The sequence below is a fragment of the Bicyclus anynana genome, chromosome 23, assembly GCF_947172395.1.
Source record: "Bicyclus anynana chromosome 23, ilBicAnyn1.1, whole genome shotgun sequence".
Lineage (NCBI taxonomy): Eukaryota > Metazoa > Arthropoda > Insecta > Lepidoptera > Nymphalidae > Bicyclus > Bicyclus anynana.
This window is the reverse complement of record NC_069105.1, coordinates 5,532,620-5,553,173: the sequence shown is the minus strand read 5'-3', so window position 1 is coordinate 5,553,173 and position 20,554 is coordinate 5,532,620. Positions and strand designations below refer to the sequence as shown.

General features: G+C 37.4%; 1 protein-coding gene and 1 pseudogene across 1 annotated transcript in view; both read right to left on the bottom strand.

The window, feature by feature from the left end:
- Positions 1–20,554, bottom strand: part of LOC112055070 (uncharacterized) — a 76,842-nt gene that overhangs the window by 44,883 nt on the left and 11,405 nt on the right. The gene's annotated exons all lie outside the window — the stretch shown is intronic.
- Positions 5,836–8,492, bottom strand: LOC112045700 (uncharacterized; annotated as a pseudogene).

The following is a 20,554-nucleotide window of genomic DNA, read 5'->3' as shown; positions in this document are numbered from 1 at the left end:
CTATGATTAGCTAAGACCAATGTCTTGTGTAACCAGGTGTGACTCTATTAAACGACTTCAAAATTATACGTAGTCAGTTTTGTTCTAATCCATCTCGTCTGTATTTAGGGATGCCACTTATTAAGGTTTTTTTAACTATAAAAGTAAAAACTAACTCTTGTAGGATTACTTCATTGTCCGTCTGTCAAAACCATACATCTCAGAAACGCTTGGAGGTAACAAGTTGAAATGAATATCAAATTTTTATTAAATTAAAAAAAAAAATTAAAAATTATTGTTAAAAAATTAAACTTCCAAACTTTGACCTCTTATAATAAAATAATCTTTTTATTAGGAGATCGATGCTTCCAAATCAACAAAATCAAAAAATACGAATGTGTAGGGTAGGTATGTCGCAAATTTAATTTCGAAGTATATTTTTAGGAAATCCGTCTTTTATTTAAAATTATACATTATCGTACAATATAGCCTTTGAAGATCCCAAGAAAAAACTTAAAATTTAACTTTTTTAATGTAATTGCTATTTTTTGAGGGATTAAAAAAAATATTTTTCCGTGTAAATGTGTCTTTGCAATCATTATAATTACCTATTTAATTTTTAGTTTTCTCTCATCTATTTATTTGTCCTTTTTTTAAATTTTTAACAATTTTAATAAAATATAATACAAAACACAATAAAAATTTATAAAAAAATTAACCCTCCGACGCATTGAACAAACAATCACTCGGTTGAATAATTTATTATGGCGTTAAAACATAACAAATAAACAAATTACAGCATTTACAATATTACTTACTTGACCACTCTTATTTCTACTTTATCGCCGACGATAATATGATATGTCGGAAGATATTTTTGTCTTTCTAAGTAACCGCATTGTACGTAGGTCATTTATACGTGACAATATTTTATATTTGAAGCCATACGTGATGCTTCTGTCTTATGATAAGTACAACGAATAGTATGTGAGTAGTGAAGTTATTTAACAATTAGTCTTTAGAGATTAGCAGCATTTTAGATTATTACTATACGTACTAAAAAAAATTAAAAGTCGCAATGTTACCGATCGACAAAATGTAATACGAATTTTCGCGAACAATAGTGTCGAATTTCAAAGGACAAATTTAATAGCCTATTGGGGGCATGTTTGTTAATCCGCCACTGTCTTAATGCGAGCAAAGTTAGTGTATGTTAAATTAAAACCTACACTAACGTCGATCGCATCAAAGCACGCTAGAAATACTATTAAATTCGCTCTGCACTCATTAACTTGAAGCTAGTGTGCTTTGCCTCAAATCCCAGTAATTTCACCAGCTACCCTTCCGATCAGAACGAAGCAATGCTGCCTAGTGGCAAATATGTCCGCAGTTTTTTTTTTTTAGCAATTATTTATTTAGATTTTTTGTATGTAGGATTTAAGTCTAATTAGTATGTACACACGTGAATAATTACCTTAGTGAGTTAATTGTATTTCTCATATAATATACAATTAAATATAATTAAAAGAATTACGTTAAATTTAATGTAATTCTTTTGAGAAAATAAATATCTTAGACCAGAGTAGTCCCAGTCAATGGTTAAAAATAATCCTACTACTACGAAAACTATTTAAATACTGTATGTATTCTGTGTTAACACTAATAAACAATACACTCATTATGTGTTACTTCTTTTTATGAGCACTCATGTAATAAACAATTATGATTGTTCTGAGGTGCAGACAACAAAGTGTATTTAGTATAAAAGTAAAGTATCACATTACACTAAACGCTGGCTTTGACTTCCTCATTACTACATTATTTTGATGTACAAGCAGGCAAGGGCATTTTTTGCAGGGTCATCGCAAAATATATACAATACAAATGTTTTAAAGAAACAAAAGAAAAAAGAACGCATGATCTTTATATTCAAGTAATTCATTTTATTTTATTTCCGCTTATATATTATTTTTGTACACCTTAACCCTATATCTTTATAATTTTTATTATTAGTTTCTTCTTTATGGTTCCTGGAAGAGATAGCCTGTTAGCGATTAGGTCGCCTATTGTGCATTTTTAGTAAATTTTTTGTATTTATTGTATTTTATGTGTCTTTGTGGTGTACAATAAAGTTTATTTTCTTTCTTTCTTTCTAATCTCACATGCCTATCACATTATTAAATTCTAAATTATATTATGGTTTAACAGTCCACTCAAACAGTGGAGCAATAAACGAACACCCTGCGATGTGTTTTACATTATCATAAATAATTATATATCTTAAAACTACATTATCACTGAGTAACATAGGCGATAGGTATTATTTTATCCCCGTATTCGAGAATTATGCAGGTGAAACTATCTTGGCTACTGAAAGCAGAGACTGAAATCGCAATTTAAAAAAAATGTTAACAATTAAGAACATTGAATAAATTCGGCTACGTAATCAATTATCAAATTAAATCAAAATTAATTGCAAGATAACGTCGTCTTCTAATTTCTATGCAGTACCCCAAAATCATACTCGATTATTAGATGAGATTCTACAGTAGACAACCCTACTCGGAATACAATAAGGTATTGTGTGAAGTAAATTATTTTGTTCGGCATTTCCTTTAGTTTGTTTTCCATACGCGCCTTCCGTTTGGAAATTTACATAATCATTGCTACTTAAAGCATATAATTTTACATAATTAAATTATTATACTTTAATTGTATATTTATGTAATAGCAATGTTTTTACGTTCTAGGAGTGGAATAATATATTAATTGCTTTACGTACTTCGTTCCTAGTTTCTTGCTTTTTTATTGTAAAAGTATTAATCCTTCCTACTTTTACAACAAAAAGCTTAGAGGCTATGAGTTCACAGGGCGATACACAAATAAACACACAGACACATAAAACTTAAAATACCTCTCGTTTTCAAGTCGGGTATTAACAATCTATTTCACAAAAGTTTTCATTTAAGTAAGTTTCTGCGTGACCAGAGGTTATCAAATTAACGTCCAAACAATATATTGACTTCATCATTACCAACCCATATTCGGCTCACTGCTGAGCTCGACTCTCCTTTCAGAATGAGAGGGGTTAGGCCAATATTCCACCACGCTGGCCCAATGCGGATTGGCAGACTTCACACACGCAGAGAATTAAGAAAATTCTCTGGCGTGCAGGTTTCCTCATGATCTTTTTCCTTCGCCGTTTGAGACACGTGATATTTAATTTTTTAATATGCACACAACTAAAAAGTTGGAGATGCATGCCCCGGACCGTATTCGAACCCACAGCTTCCGGAATTGGAGGCAGAGATCATATCCACTGGGCTATTGACTAAACAGGTTAAATCATTTATATTAAGAATTGTATGTCAAAATTCCAAATAATAACGGGTTTCGTAGTAAATGAAAGCCTTGTAAATCCACTGGGCTATGTCATGTTACACATTGGATATTGTACTGGTCATGGACGCGCATGGTGACAATGGTGTGACGTCACTACCGCCGGAAATGCGAGATTATCCCACTTCTGAGCTGCGCCACCAATCGGTGCTTAACGATTGTTTGTAGCACTTTAGCATCATCATTTATTATGCACATTCATCATCATTATCATCGCTATCCGGATGTACCTATTACAGCACGTAATTTGTGTTTTTAAAATTTATTTATTGAAGCATTCATGCATATATTAATATGTAAAACATACAATGCAATACATCAGCCCAGTTTTGAGCGCAGCCTATAGTCACTGTAGGTAGAGATTTTTTTCTGTATCATGCTAATACTTGTATATAGTGTCAGGGCCAGACCTCTGTCAAAGATAAAAGTTTGTCAGCCCCTATCATAAGCTCGGTAAGAAATAATGGAATTTACCTCATGATAGTTTTGGGAGAAAGAAAATTGTAATTACAGACCAGGTACAAATGGTATTTTTTTAATATTTTTTTAGGAAAATATACTCAGACATAATTATCCGCCCTCTTAAATATGACGCGAGTATATTAAAGTGGGCGGATAATTGTGCCTCTGAGTATATAAAAAAAATCATGTCCTCAGTTGCTATACACTTATTTACGGACATTTAGAAATAAACATCAAGAGGTTAAACGAAGGATTTAAGTGTATAGTGATAATGGCATAAAAATTCTCCAGCAGCAGCTAATCATCAATCTATTTGAAGGCCTTAGACCTAGGCTACCTATCTAGGCTTCATAGGAAGGAAGGTCTACTTCCTTCCTATGGGAATTTGGACTTTGGGGAAATAAGGACCGCGACACCTCCAGCTATCGAAGTCAGGGCTGCTATTGGAAATTTCTTGATATTTTATATCCAGATCCGGACTTGAACCCAAGGTACGATTGTGTAGTTCCAGATCAATTTGTAAAATGGTGATAAACAAAAAATAAAACCTGGCTGAGTGTGTCGTGGGCTCTTCTTGGACCAAGGCGCTTTGAAACCCTCGTAACTTTCATTTTAAGTTTTCAATTATCACCATTATCTAATAATATTATTACCTGACGCTTCGAAAGAGCTTGTAAACTAAGCTTAATTGAAATTAATGAACTTTGACTTTGAATTATCTGAAGCCGAAGTCCGAACATATGTTAACCACCGGACTAGCGAGGCATAAATTAATTCACTTCAATAAGCAGCTCATCAAGCGATTAAATTAATTGCTATTAATTGGAATCGGTATTAATTGGTAGGTATTCTTTCAGCATTATAATGACAGTAAATTAAATCCACTTCTCAACTGTGACGGACTTGCGTGCCGCATTGACCGTCAGAATAGATGAATGTTTATGAATTAGCACAACTTGTTCAATAAGACAATTTGTTTATTTATAAACACGATTAGCAGCATAGAAAAGATTACATCAGAAATTTGCTCCATTCCCTGTAGCCAAGGATCGATTTTGATTCTCTTTCTACGATTGCAAACGCTTCGAAAAATAGAAAAATTTATGGGAATGACAGATTTTGATCACGTGACCTGTCTATAGCAAATGTCATTCCCATACATTTTTCTAGTTTTCGAAGCGTTAGCGATCGTAAAAAGAGAATGGACGTGCCAATTGGCTACAGGGGCAGATTAGACAAATGCAGTGGCGTAGCGTGTCTTGAAGGGGTCCTGTATCAAAATTAATGTGTGTTTTTAGGCAAATATGGCATGACTGCCTATCACAGGCTCTCTACAATGGGTGTGGGCTTATTAATGTAGCGATAACTCACACGTATCTACCCGCCATTTCTATTGCTTTTTTATTTAGATTTCTATGATCAACGGTTAACAATCGAGGAAAAACTAATATTTTGTATAAAGATGTCACCGGCTCAACCTGCTAAACTGGTAATTTTAATTTGCAAATTCCAATTTGTTTAATTTCAAGTAGGCTTAAGGTCATCACTCTTTAGAGTCACCCGCTCTTAAACAGAGCTCTTTCAGTGGAATTCATAGACGTTATGGGGACGCCCTCAGGGGATCGTTCTCTCTATTCGTTTGAGAATTTGACACTCAGCGGGTGAATGGTTCCCTGGAGATGCCAATGCTACGTCTATTAATTCCACTGATAATTATCATCATTATCAGCCTATTTCAACGGCTTATTACAGGGCCTGGCCTAATTCTTTATAGGAGAGGGGATGTGTAGCTTAGACCTATCACTTTTTTCCAATGCAGGTTGGTGGGTTTAAGAGGATAATGTTAATTTCTTTGAAGATCAACTTTAATATCAATATAATATCAAATCGACCGTGACCGTCAGACCGACGTTAACATGTTCTGCGAAGCACGGGGGTATAACATTACTAACACTCCAAAACAAAATTGTTAAGTATTTATTCTAAGAAATACACATCTCATCATCATCATCAGCCATCATGTATCCACTGCTGGACATAGGCCTCTTTTAAGTAGCGCCAGCCGGCTCTATCTTTGGCTTTTTGCATCCAATCGATGCCTGCCACCTTCCGGAGGTCGTCGCTCCACCTAGTGGGGGGGCGCCCCACACTTCGCTTACCGAGACGCGGTCTCCACTCAAGGACCTTACGACTCCAACGACCATCGGTCGTCCGAGAGACATGACCAGCCCACTGCCACTTCAATGTACTAGCCCTGAGAGCTATGTCGGTAACTTTCGTTCTTTGTCGAATCACTTCGTTCCGGATTTTATCCCTCAAAGAGATTCCAAGCATAGCTCTCTCCATAGCACGTTGAGCGACTTGGAGTTTGTGGACTAGTCTCGCTGTCAGTGTCCATGTTTCGGCACCGTAAGTCATGACAGGCAGAACGCACTGCTGAAAGACTTTCGTCTTTAAACATTGTGGTATAGGCGACGAGAAGACTCGGCGAAGTTTGCCAAATGCTGCCCACCCCAACTGTATTCTCCGATCGATTTCCTTCTCAAAGCTGTTTCTACCCAAATGCAAAATTTGCCCGAGGTAAACATATTCAGAAACAACTTCGAGGGAAGATCCATCAACAGTAATAGGTCCCGGAGTGACTAGATCATTTAACATGACCTTGGTCTTATCCATGTTTATCCGGAGACCAACACGTTGGGAGGCAACATGAAGGTGCGAAATTTGCTCGCCATTTACGTTGATGCCATTTTCTTCCCAATCTAGCGTTTTAAAGACATCTTCCAATGCATTCGAAAACAGTTTTGGAGATAATACATCCCCCTGTCTCACTCCACGATGTAATTGGATCGGTCTTGTAGACGCACCTTGTACTTGAACTGACATAAACGCAGCGCTGTAAAGGCATTTTAGCACTTCGATGTATCGCCAATCAACTTGGGATCTCTGCAGGGACTCCATAACAGCCCAGGTTTCAATGGTATCAAAAGCTTTCTCATAGTCTACGAATGCTAAACATAGAGGCTGATTATACTCGAGAGATTTTTGTACTACCTGCCTCAATGTGTGCATATGATCTATGGTGCTGTAGCCGCTCCGAAACCCGGCCTGCTCTGGTGGCTGGAAATCGTCGAGTCTTCGAGATAGGCGATTCGTGATGACCCTAGAAAATACACACTCTGGATAACAAAATCAAAAATCCTCTTTAGCTCATTAAGTAAAGGCAGTCCTCCTGCTTTTAAAAGCTCAGTGGTGACTCCGTCTTCTCCTGGGGCTTTTCCATTTTTCAGCTGTTTGAGGGCCAGCACGATCTCATCTACACTAATCTCCGGAAGATCATCAGTGTAATGGCGGGATAGTTTGGCTCTTGGATCTTTGTGGTAGGCTACTGGCCTTGAAACTTGGGACTCATATAAACGGCCGTAGAAATCTTCTATCTCAGCGAGAATCTCAGGCTTTGCGATAACGGTCTTACCACCCGAGGTCTTAAGCTTAGTCATTTGGCACCTTCCAATACTTTGTGCGAATACTTTGGACCCCCGGTTTGCTTCTATAGTCCTCTGTATATTCTGAGTACTTAAACGCCGAAGGTCCCGGCGTATTGATCGTTTGACTTTTTTGTTTAGAGCATGTTGTTCTGCCGGTGTAGATTGTCTGTTCTCGCGCCTTTCTCTCATAAGGTCTAGAGTCTGGTCTGAGAGTTTTGATTTTCTGCCCTTAGTCCTTGTTCCACAAAGTTTGTAGCCCTCATCCTGAATGATACTTGCCACGTTTTGGAAATCCTCGTCAATATCTACTGTGGGTTCTAAAGCTTCAAATCTATTTTGTAGCATTAGCTGGAACTGTTCCGCGCAAGCTTGAGTTTGAAGCGACGTTGGCCGAAGAGTGGACTTCATTAAACGACGCCTTTCCAGTTTACAATTGATATTTAGAGTGCCTCGAACCATGCGGTGATCGCTTCCTGTGTTGAACTTGCTGATCACTGTCACATCCCTAAATATGTAGCGTTTGTCCGTTATGATGAAGTCTATCTCATTTGTTGTAACATTATCAGGGCTTTTCCAAGTCCACTTCCTATGAGGTGGTTTCTTAAAGAATGAATTCATCATAAAGAGATTGTTCATCTCCAGGAAGTTAACCAACATTTGGCCTCTGATATTTCTGCTTCCATATCCATGTTGTCCTACAACTAGCTCGGAACCGTTCTGAGTGCCCACTTTCGCGTTGAAATCACCCATAACAACGTTGAAATGGGATTTGGTGGTGTTGTTCAAGGCTCTCCTGATATCGTCATACATTATTTCGACGTCAGTATCTAAGTGCGTTGAAGTTGGCGCGTATACTTGGATAACCTTAAGAGAGTATCTTTTGGTTAGTTTTATTATGAGATACGCGACCCGTGAAGAGACACTGGATATTTCTATGACGTTATCAACGAAAGCCCTATTGACAAGGAATCCAACGCCGCCCTGTGATGGCCTGTCCCCTTGCCTGTGATAGAAAAGGTGTCCTGATTCTAGTATCTTGGTGTCCTCCCCCTCTCTACGGACTTCACACAATCCTAGAATATTCCATTTTATGTTCTCCAGTTCAGCCTCCAGCTCTGTCATGCTTTCGTCGAGCCTTAAAGTCCGTCCATTGTACGTTGTTAATGTTTTTAATGTCGTACATCAAAAACTTATTCGCCTTTTTGATTAATAACTCAGCACCAACAAGAAAACATAGTTATTTCTTTTATTAAGTTAGAAATTTGTACAGTTAGCCCCGCATCACACTTATTCGTATTTTTAAAAGAATAGCTATAGGTAGTGTTCAAATCAATGGTAGTTATACGTCACGCACAGAAATAACTAAATTTTTTTTTTACAAGTTAGCCCTTGACTATAATCTCACCTGATGGTAAGTGATGATGCAATCTAGGATGGAAGCGAGCTAACTAGGAGGAGGATGAAAATCGACCCCCTTTCGGTTTCTACACGACATCGTACCGGAACGCTAAATCGCTTTGCGGTACGTCTTTGTCGGTAGGGTGGTAACCACAGATCACTATAGACTAGGTGGTAACTAGCCACGGCCAAAGCCTCCCACCAGCCAAATGCAATGCATTTTCATGTCATGAGTTTGACCATCTAAAGATGATGTTAGATTAGGAGAGCCCTAAAAATTTTATATCAGAAGTATTTGTCGGATCGGCTTATCGGATCTTCATCGTACACATAGTAATGAACCATCTTAATCACGTCAGCTTTTAATTGAAAAAACAGCATCATAATCGGTTTATTAATTTAGAAGCTACGATCCCATAAACAAACAGATGACTACACACAGACACACTACCAACATATACCCTCAGCGCCGGGTTTCTCCCGAAGACACATGCGTATCATAGCTGATAAATGTAATGCAGGCTTTATTGAATAACCTTCCCAGAATGAGTATCGCACAGATGTTCTCAGAATATAATCCGAGATATGGCGATAATATTATTGCATATCGTTATATAGTAATTATATATTATACAAGGTGTTCCGTAAAATTAGCACTGGACCTGCGGTGCGTTGGAAATAAAATAACCACAATTTTATTCAATGGTAATGTGATTGTTAAACTTATGACAAAATAAACTGAATGCTGCTTAAAAAAGCAAGTTTTTGAATATTTAAATAGCATTATTATCTACTTACCTACATACTAAATTATTCTGGGAAAAAAATCGTTTTCATATTATTTGTTCTTTAGATCTAAGTATAAAGTTGCGAAGCTGAAGTGGCAATGGGCAGGCCACATAGTTCGAAGAGCCGATGGACGTTGGGGTCCTAAGGTACTGGAATGGTGACCCCGCACCGGAAAGCGCAGTGAACCCACCTACTAGGTGGACCAAGGATATAAAGCGGGGAGCCGCTGGATGCTGGCGGCTCGAGACCGTTGTGCTTGGAAGTCCATGCAAGAGGCCTATGTCCAGCAGTGGACGTCTATCGGCTGATAAGGTAAGGTAAGGTACAATAAAAGCTTATGGTACTCAGTGAAGATGTTCTTAGTATTTTATTGGTAAAAGAATTTTCTAAATCGGTCCTGTAGATCCAGAGATTACCTTCCAGAGTTACCCCTACAACTTCACAAACTTTATCTCTTTGTATTATTAGTAGGTATTTATTAAGATCGTGATAGACCCGACTGGCTTATTTATTTTTAACTCCATTTAGTAGTTTCGGCGTGAAATCCTAACAAATAAACAAACTCACAATCAGATTTGTAGCTAAAGTTACTATCATTAAGTCATTTTGCTGTGATAAAAAGGTGGAAGATTAATAATTGCTGCGGAAAACATAAAAACATGATGGATGTTATTATAAAGGCCAACACACATTCCACAGCATAAGTCATTTATGTTCTGTGTTCCATACAGTGGATTCTATATTGATTTTTACTTTTCACTTTTATAAATGAACATTATTGAGCCAACATCATAATATTTAATTTTAGTTTTAAATCACGTTCGGAATTTACATATACTCGGGATTTATGTTTTATTTTTAATAATTACCATTACAGTCATATTTGAACTAATAAATAGCAACTTTTCAGTGGCGAAGGATGAAATTTTGATAAAGGTAAGCCAGAAAAAAATTCATACTGCTTGACACAAACTCCGGTTTTTCATACATCCATACATATAATTTCATTACAATAATGAATATGTATGTATTTTTAAAAGGTAGCCGGTAAAGGTAAGGGTGGGAATCGGACTTAATGGACTCTTCGCCGCTGCAACCTTTATACCAAAAGGCTAATTTGTGCTAGAAACAAGTCTCTCTTTGTACCATACCAAAAGAAGTACAGCGTGCCTTCTCGGATAAGCTGTCCCATGCATACAAGTTATTATTTAAATGTATGATTCAAATAAAATTTAAGTTTAATTAAAACCCTGGACGTCATGAAGTTATTTATTACACTCTCGATCAAGTCATCAATATTCTCTTTCAGTAGGTACGCTTTCATTTGAGAACCCACTCGAATATATTTGCAGATATTCGTTTATTCTTGCAAATTTTCTTCGATTTTCATTAAACATATCTAAGAACACTCGCACATAAGTCACCTTTCATACAAAACTACATTGAAATCGCTTCATCCATTCATGGTACCACAGACAGACTGACAGACACGTGAAATTTATTACATCCCTTTTTGCGTCGGGGGTATAAAACGACTAGCGGACGCCCGCGACTTCGTCCGCGTAAAAATTGATGTAAACTTCTCTATCTCTACCTTACCCTGCTCGTAAACCTACCCAACCCTACCCTACCCTACCCCTACCTTACTCCTACCCTACCGCTAACGCTAACCCTTCCCTCCCCCCACCTTACCCTACACTAACCCTACCCGTAACCTATCCATACCCTATCCTACCCTACCCCTAATCTACCCCTACCCTACCCCTACCTTACTCCTACCCTACCGCTAACCCTAACCCTTCCCTACCCCTACCTTATCCCTACCCTAACCCTACCCTACCCTACCCTACCCCTATCCTACTCCTCCCCTACCCTATACGTTCCATATCCTTCCGCTACCTCTACCTTGCCCCTACCCTACACTACCCCTACCTTATCCGTACCCTACCCTACCCTACCCTACACCTTCCCTAAATTACCCCTACCCTACCTCTATCCTACCCCTTCCCTACCTCTATCCTATCCCTACTCTCAACAACATTGGTCCAGCCTTTTGTGCGTCGTGCAATGACCAAAAGACTATAATTTCCCAAGCGACTTCTATGCTAATACTATAAAGAGGTAAAGTTTGTGTGGTTGTCGGGGGTAATCTCTGGATCTACTGGACCGATTTGGAAAATTCTTTTACCAATAGAAAGCTACATTATTTGCGAGTGTCATAGGCTATGTTTGGTCCTCATATTCATATGGGAACGGGAACCACGTAATTGAAACCGCGGGGCGTCATATAGCGGCATTTCTGCGACTTTCAGAAATTTTGTATTATCTCCGAAACTATATAACTAATTAACATACTGTAAAGGGCAAATCTTATCTCTATAATATCCTTGTGATTATTAAATCATTTATTTTGATAAGGATTTAAGTTTGGTTGTGTAAATAATGACGTAAACCTTAGTTTAAAATTTAAATAATTTATTAAAGTACTAAAGGTACTATATCTGCTAAAATATAAAAGATAGATATATGGTGTCGCGGACTTTTTTGTAGAACTTTTAAAGGTTTTTGAACCTTTAAAAGCCTCCATACATTTATTTCAGTTATACGCAATGGTTGAGGCAGCGCATGCGAATAAGTAAGTTTTTCGGTCTGACCTGTAAGAGAAAACCCGCGATATCTCAGTAGTTATATATGATAGAAATATAAAATATAGCCTATAGCACTCCCCGATAACGTAGCATTCTACTGTTGAAAGAAGTATTAAAATCGGTCCAGTAGTTCCGAAGATTACCCCATTTCAAAAAATTGTTACAAACTTACAAACTTACAAACTTACAAACTTTACCTCTTTATAATATTAGTATAGATTAAATACAATTACCACACATAATTAATCAATAGAATCGGATCCGATTTCCGCAATGAGCGCTCAGCCTAACTCTCCGATGTCTAGCGATAGCGCGCGGTGCAAGGTCAAGTAATGATCGTATTTGTTCTCTATAGTTCTTCACGATTTTTTGCTCACGACCGACAAAGATGTACTTCATTTCGAGGAAAATAATACTTAAGTGCTAATTATTGCATTTTTTTAAATCTGCAAGGTGAGATACCTAATATACGTCTTCTTTACCTGGGATTTTTAAAATAATTAGTTACTTTTGTTAAGATTTTTATAGTTCCCCCTCGTTAAACCTATTCAATAAAAAGTTTATATTATCTTAAGGAAAAAGAGATGATAACGCCATTTTAATGTTTTTTTTATATAAAATAACCTTATTTATAAACGCAAAGTGTTTTTATATTGTTTTATAAGTAACGTCAGCAATGTGTATTCCGGTGGATCAACATTATGATAATTTGTTTTTTGTGCGTTACTCGACACCATTTATATAATAGTTTGTATATTCATACATACCAAGTTGTATCATCACACCTTGACTGTGGCATCGTAAGAACGTGATACAATCCACAGAATATAGATAAAGCACACAGAATAAAGAATGATACAGAATGAGTAAAAAGCCGTTAGTCACTCAGCGGGCGATGGAGCGAGCTATGCTTGGGTTTCTTTGCGTGATCGAATCAGAAATGAGGAGATCCGCAGAATAACCAAATTCACTGATAAAGCCACTATGTATGGGCAAGCCACATTGGTCGAAGAGCCGATGGACGTTGGGGTCCCAAAGTGCTGAAATGGCGACCTCGCACCGGAAACTGCAGTGTTGGTCGACCCCCCACTAGGTGGACTGAGGATATCAAGCGGATTGCAGGGAGCCGCTGGATACTCCAAGCAAGAGGCCTATATCCAGCAGTGGACGTCCATCGGCTGTTAATGATGATGATGATGACAGAATGAGTATTTACAAGCAGTGTGGTAAGGCAGGTGAAACCCATAAAAAACATCACGCGTCTCCTTGACCTCCGCATATATTTCAAGATTAACAACTAACAACTGTTATCATAATAGACAATAATAATCAATAATTACCTATAAAAAATACTTCATCTTATTTTTTTAGTTTAAGAGTTTAAGAGTTTTTAAATAAGTATATTAAAAGCCATAACACGCAATTTTTCTTGAATAATATCGAAAATTACTGATGCAACGCCTCGTGTCGTACTGACTGCAACACTGCCATGTTCCGTGCGCTCTATCTGCCTATTATTCTTTAATCTGTGATAAAGCACTAAAGCTAGTTTGCATTTTATATCACTGATACAACCAATAGCAACTTCAGATTAGCGCTTGTTGTGTTAATTATTTAACCATTACACTTTTGATTCTAAAAGGTTCATAATACAGAAAATTAAAAATAAAAAAACACGCCAGTAGAATTATAAAAAAATCTATGTAGAAAAAAAATGTGTTGTTTTATTTTCAACCTTGGTGTTATCCGAGGGTTTTTATTAACCATGATACATTTAATTTAATTTTGAATAATCAACAATCGCACACAAGCCAGAATTTATGGTTCACGTTCACATGAAAATCTGTTTTTCACAAATCCTGCGGGAACCATAGACTTTTTGGTGTTGTCGAATAAAGGATCTTCATTAATTATTTCATTTAATGACTAACAACGATGCAGACAGAATACGTAACCCTAAAAACAGGAGAAGAAAAAACGTCTGACGTTACCAAGTTACGAGAATTGCAAAATTGACGCAAAACGAAAAAAATACGCTGAGCGAGCGCCAAACACGTTTGTTGCTACGTCGTTTAGCTATATCGTTTAGCTATACGTCGTATGTGCGTCATCGAGCTTACTTGAATCTCATTATATCTAACTATATCTCTCTTTTTGTATGTAATTCGCTTTCTAGTGGAAGCAAATCTACAGTTCTTTTCATGTAGGTTGGTGCGGGTGATAGTTCGTTTCGCTCTTGAAAGTTTGCCGCGATTCACGATAATAGTACGTATTATGAACGTCATATAGGCGAGTGTCACCGTACCCATGCTATCTGAAAAACTTTAGTGGAATCATGAACTTCTCAACTCTTCTTCTTTGGGCTTCTACCACTTATTTACTGTGCTTCTACTGAGAATATTTTGATTGAACATTTCAACTCGGAACTCGAATCCACGAACTTTTCAACCGACGAAATACAGAGAAAAGGTTAACAATTCGACGTGTATATATTTTTTTTATGTATGAACATTTGTAACTTTTTACTGAGCAGTCCAATTTTTTTAACCGACGAAATACAGAGAAAAGGTTAACAATTCGACGTGTATATATTTTTTTTATGTATGAACATTTGTAACTTTTTACCGAGCAGTTCAATTTTTTTAACCGACGAAATACAGAGAAAAGGTTAACAATTCGACGTGTATATATTTTTTTTATGTATGAACATTTGTAACTTTTTACTGAGCAGTCCAATTTTTATTAGAAAGTGTATATTTCGAATTAAGTCCCATATAAATTTCAAAAAAAAATCTTTCCTTAAGGGTAGGAAAACAGGAGATGATTAAATGTAAACCCATTAATTGAAAAGTAAAACCACGAATAACTTTTTATAGTATAGTCCGATTTTAATAAATTTTCTTTTATTAGATAGAACTTCAAAAGTAATCTCATATTAGTTTAAAAACAAATGTTACTACTGTAAGGGTGGGAAAATAGGGTTGATATATTCATCATTAGCCGACGCCTCGCAGTTTCACCCGCGCGTTACTTTTAAAAAGCCACGTTATTTGTTAGTGTCATAGGCTATGTTTTATCTCGGTATTCCTACGGGAACAAGAACTACGCGGTTAAAACCGTTGGGCGTCGACTAGTCATCAATTAATTAGTTTCTTCCGAATGTAAACAAACGTATCCATTTAAGTAATATTTACAACTTCGATGTGATCAAGGTGCTCTTAAATCGGTCACGGTGACTCCTTGGCCTTATTTATATTTTGTAAAGACAAAAATAATGTCGTATTTAATTAGTACTCATTACTCTTATGGTACAGTGGTTAAAAAGTCTCCGACGAACGGGGGTGTAATACCAACTTCCCCACTCCGGGCATTTGCACTTTTTTATTCTTTACAAGTAAGCCCTTGTCTACAATCTCACCTGATGGTAAGTGATGATGTTATCTAAGATTAAAGTGGAATAACTTGTTAGGATTAGGATGAAAATTCACATTCCTTTCGGTTTTAACATCGTACCGGAACGCTAAATCGCTTGGCGGTCTTTGTCGGTAGGGTGGTAACAAGCCACGGCCAAATCTCCCACCAGCCAGACCTGCCAATTAAGAAATCCTGAATCGGCCCAACCGGGGATCGAACCCAGGACCTCCGACTTGTAACTTTAAGTCCACCGTGCACCACTGCGCCACAAAGGCCGTCAGAAGCACTGATATCTTCTAAATAGAAAGTAGAGCTCAGTACTTATAGCCCTACTAAAGACTCGAACCTAGAACAACGTGATCTGAAGCAACATAGGCTAACTAGTGGATAGAAGGCAGTCAAAGATTTATGAAATAAAAATCTAATAAAGGAGTAAAGAAGTCAAAGATCGATGTACTATAATCGGTTAACACCAATGACTTAGTATCAAGTAACATATAAAACGTAAGAAATTGAAATTCTTCGTTTTTTTTGGAATTGCTAATAAAATAAACGATATTTTCCATCGTTATTAGCTACAAAATGAACTTTTTATTGCACGTTACCTATATTTAAAACACTGCAGGCACGTTATGGCTTCCATTTTTTGTTGAAAAGAAGCTATAATTATTAAATTAATTACAGATTTGTTTTGGGTGGCTACTGTTGAAGGTAGGTAGAGACTTATACCTACTTTAGGGAATTTATCCCATAGTTAATTTTACCTTGCAACCGTTGTCTTGAGGTCAATGTCCTTTGTTTCAAACGTAATTGGTTTTACAAATGGTGTAGCGAATCTTGGGGGGCGGATCTAATTTAATTACTTGTAATCTTAACTTAGTAATAAACAAAGTAATAAAGAAGATTACTAAGATCTCAATGGCGTCAACAGGGTGTTGGGCTAGCGCAGAAGTTCGCAAGCATCGCAATATGAGGTCTGAAGCCAGAAGAAAAGTGGTCCTTCTGTGGGACTTAGATCTCTACTTAGAGAATCGTATAGGAACGATGTTTTTGCTTGAGTGTTTAAAAAACAAAGCTTCCCGACGTCTGTAAGCTTAGATATTTTAAATTACGCAACAGATTTTAAAGCGGTTAAATGATTCAGGCAATAAGTTTATACGTACAGTTCAACTTTGTTTATCCACGTAAAAATGATCTTTTTCACCATTTATTATACCTTTGACTATGGAAGTCTTCCGAATACTTAAAACCTGAGAAAATTGAAGACAAAATAAGACATCTTCTTGGCAAACGTATTCCTCTTTAGGTCACTTACCAAGAATTGTGGTCAATCGCGAGTAATATATAAAAGAAATACCATAAAACTTCGCAAAGGAGAATTCACGAATGAAGTGGAGAGCAAAAGCTAATCCCGCAACCATGAGAATCCTCGCAAATACAAAGATATCTGCAGATCTACACACCATTCTCCATTGAACACCGGATGGTGAGGGCCTTGGGATCTCGAAAGCAAATGGTCAATTCTCACGGCCTGTTGACAACCCTTTCTAAAACTAAGCATTTATCTTTGTTATATTATTATTAGGCAGAGTTGTGCGCAGCGGGTATGACCTCTGCCTTCGATTCGAAAGGTTCGAATCCGGTCCATGGCATGCACTTCCAACTTTTCAGTTATGTGTATTTTAAGAAATAACATATCAAGTATCTATAACCTGCATACCCTGCATACCTGAGAATTTTCTTAATTATGTACGGTTGTGAAGTCTAGCAATCCGCAATGGGCCAGCGTGTTGGACTATTAGCCTAACCCAGCTCATTCTGAGAGGAGACTCGTGATCAACAGTAAACTGAATAAGAATTGTTAATGATGATGACCATGATATTTTGTTTGTCTCAAAACCTCTTTGCACGCATGCTAGCAGACAAGGTGGAATTGAGGAAGTACTCGCAAATGTTGAGAGCATTAATGATTAGGAGAGAGGAAAGAAAACGGACCGAAAGAAAGCAAAAAGAGAAATGAAAAATAGTGCTGATAAGAAAAAAAAACGTATAGTAGCACTCAAACCCAAGACTTCGTGATTCGATGCCGCACAGACTAACCATAACACCACCGAGGTGTTACTTACAGTGAACACACAATGAGTTCTGGTAATTAGCAGACAATGGTCGAACCGCGAACAAGGCATTTATCAACAACGATCATAACAATATTGAAACTGAGAATTATTTTGGTTCCAAAAGATATTGTTCAAACTTCCCTTTTTTTTTTTATTCTTTTCAAGTTAACCCTTGACTACAATCTCACCTGATGGTAAGTGATGATGCATTATAAGAAGAAATCGGGCTAACATGTCAGGAGGGCTTTTTGATTTCTACACGACATCGTACCATCGTAGGGTGATAACTAGCCACGGCCGAAGCCTCCCACCGGCCAGACCTGGACGAATTAAGAAAACCTCAAACGGCCCAGCCGGGGATCGAACTTTGGGCCTCCGTCTTATAAATCCACCACGCATACCACTGCGCCATGGAAATCGTCAAATATACTAAGAACCTGTGATTGTCAGACCTCCTTTCATAAAAATAGAAAGGTTGCCAGCTCATATTCCTACCATTAAGTATGTATTGTAGGTAACTATGTAGTTTGGAAGCAGAAGAACCAAATTCACAGACATAGCTCAACGAGTCGCGAAGCTGAACTGGCAATTCTTCATAGCAACCCTTCGATAGAGACCATTAAAGTTTTTCATAATAAATTTATTTTATACAATATTCCCAATGTTGTCGCTTTAGCTATTTTAAAGTCAATACATATCTATTTTTTTCCCAAATAAATTTTCTTCTTTTTTCTTTCTTTCAATTAATGAGCTACTAGATTTACAGCCGGTTATTAAAAAAATATGTGGTGGTGGTAGCATATGGTTAAATTGACCAGAAAATTACAACAAAATAAAATTATATTAGAGATGCCTGAGAGTTGCAGGCCCATACATACATAGATTATTTTTAAACAGTTAGAGAAGAGTTCTTTTCTATTCTGTTTACTATCTATATTCTATACGGATGGATAGACAACGAACTGATAAGCTATTTGCAATTCTGCGAACGTATGCAGGTTTCAAACGTACGAAACTACATTAGGTAAATGACTTAGAAACAATGTTAACTTCCACCCGCATGGCTGCATTACTCATAAAGTATTTTAGATTATATTATTTCGTTACATAACTGTTTCGTTTTGTGGTGGTGTATTTTAGAGAATGTCTCCTCTCAGATTGAGAGGGGTTAGGCCAATAGTCCACCACGCAGGCCCAATGCGGTTTGCAGACTTTACACACGCAGAGAATTAAGAAAATTCTCTGGTGTGCAGGTTTCCTCACGATGTAAATGCAAACTGCATATTTGAATGTATGTTTGTTTGTACAATGTTGTTGATGATTTTCTGCTTTCATTGTTGATTATGCTAATGCTATTGTTGACGGACCTATTGAGTTTGGTATCCGGTTCACGAATTACAAGCAGTGTTGACTAAATAACGAGAATTTATGTCATTTGTGAACGAATTTCCACTAGTTAAGTTCAAATATGTCTACACAATAAATGGAACTAACTATGCTGGAAGTATCTCTGCTCTCTGTGAGTAGATCCACCGAAAAACTAAAGTGACTGACATAGCTCAACGAGTCGCGAAGCTGAAATGGCGATGGACAAGGCACATAGTTCAAAGAGAGGGCGCAAGGTGCGAGAATAACGACCCCTATCACTGGACTGACTACATGAAGCGAGGCGACATCGATTAGTAGGTCTCAACTAATTTAAGCAAATGGTTTATACGTACCTACAGATCAAGATGTTTATTAAGGCAGAGATATTCACATAAAATGCAAAAAGACATTAAGGATTTTTGAAAACTAGCTAGTAGTTTTAAAGGCTGAGTTCCCTTTCCATCTCAATAGTCATCATTATCAACCCATATTCGGCTCACTGCTGAGCTCGAGTCTTCTCTCAGAATGAGAGGGGTTAGGCCAATAGTCCGCCACGCTGGCCCAATGTGGATTGGCAGACTTCACACACGCAGAGAATTAAGAAAATTCTCTGGCATGCAGGTTTCCTCACGATGTTTTCCTTCACCGTTTGAGACACGTGATATTTAATTTCTTAAAATGCATACAACTGCAAAGTTGGAGGTGCATGCCCCGGACCGGATTCGAACCTACACCCTCCGAAATCAGAGGCAGAGGTCATATCCACTGGGCTATCACGGCTCTATATCTCAATAGTAACCTATTATATCTTCAATAATATATTTTCTTACTACAAATAAAGTGATAGAATTTTAAAATCGACTGTAAAGTAAGTCTTCTAGAAATTAATGGATTTCGGATTTGCAACAAGGACTATCAACTATGATATGATGGGATGTCTGGCTATGATGATATGACTATCATCATAGCCAGACATCCCTTATTTTCTAAAGGCTGAATGTTTCCTGAGGTGTGGAATATTAGACTAGGAATTGGAATATTGTTAGAAATAGATTCAGATATATGTATCCAAGTATTGATGCCATCAATGTACATTCTAAGTATTGAGCTAACAATGAGGTTAGAGGTATCAAGTTATCTTGTGGATTTGTTCCTAGCAAGTTCGTTGATGATATTCTCATGATATGCGGGCGACAGGGGGAAAGACTGCGCGGGTGTGAAATCGTGTGTGCGGGGATGTAAGGTGCATCAGTCGTGGGTTTTTCATTCATCGCTACACGCCCCTCGGCCCGCGCGGATAATCGGAAGTGTTACGAACGAAATTGTCATGCTATAGGCATAATACAATGTGAAAGGGGTGTGGATTTTATGCTACTCCTAACAAGTTAGCCCGCTTCCATCTTAATTGATTCATCACTTACGATCAGGTGAGATTGTAGTCAAGGGCTAAACTTGGAAAAAAAGTACATTGCCGCTTAGGTTAATAGGGTAA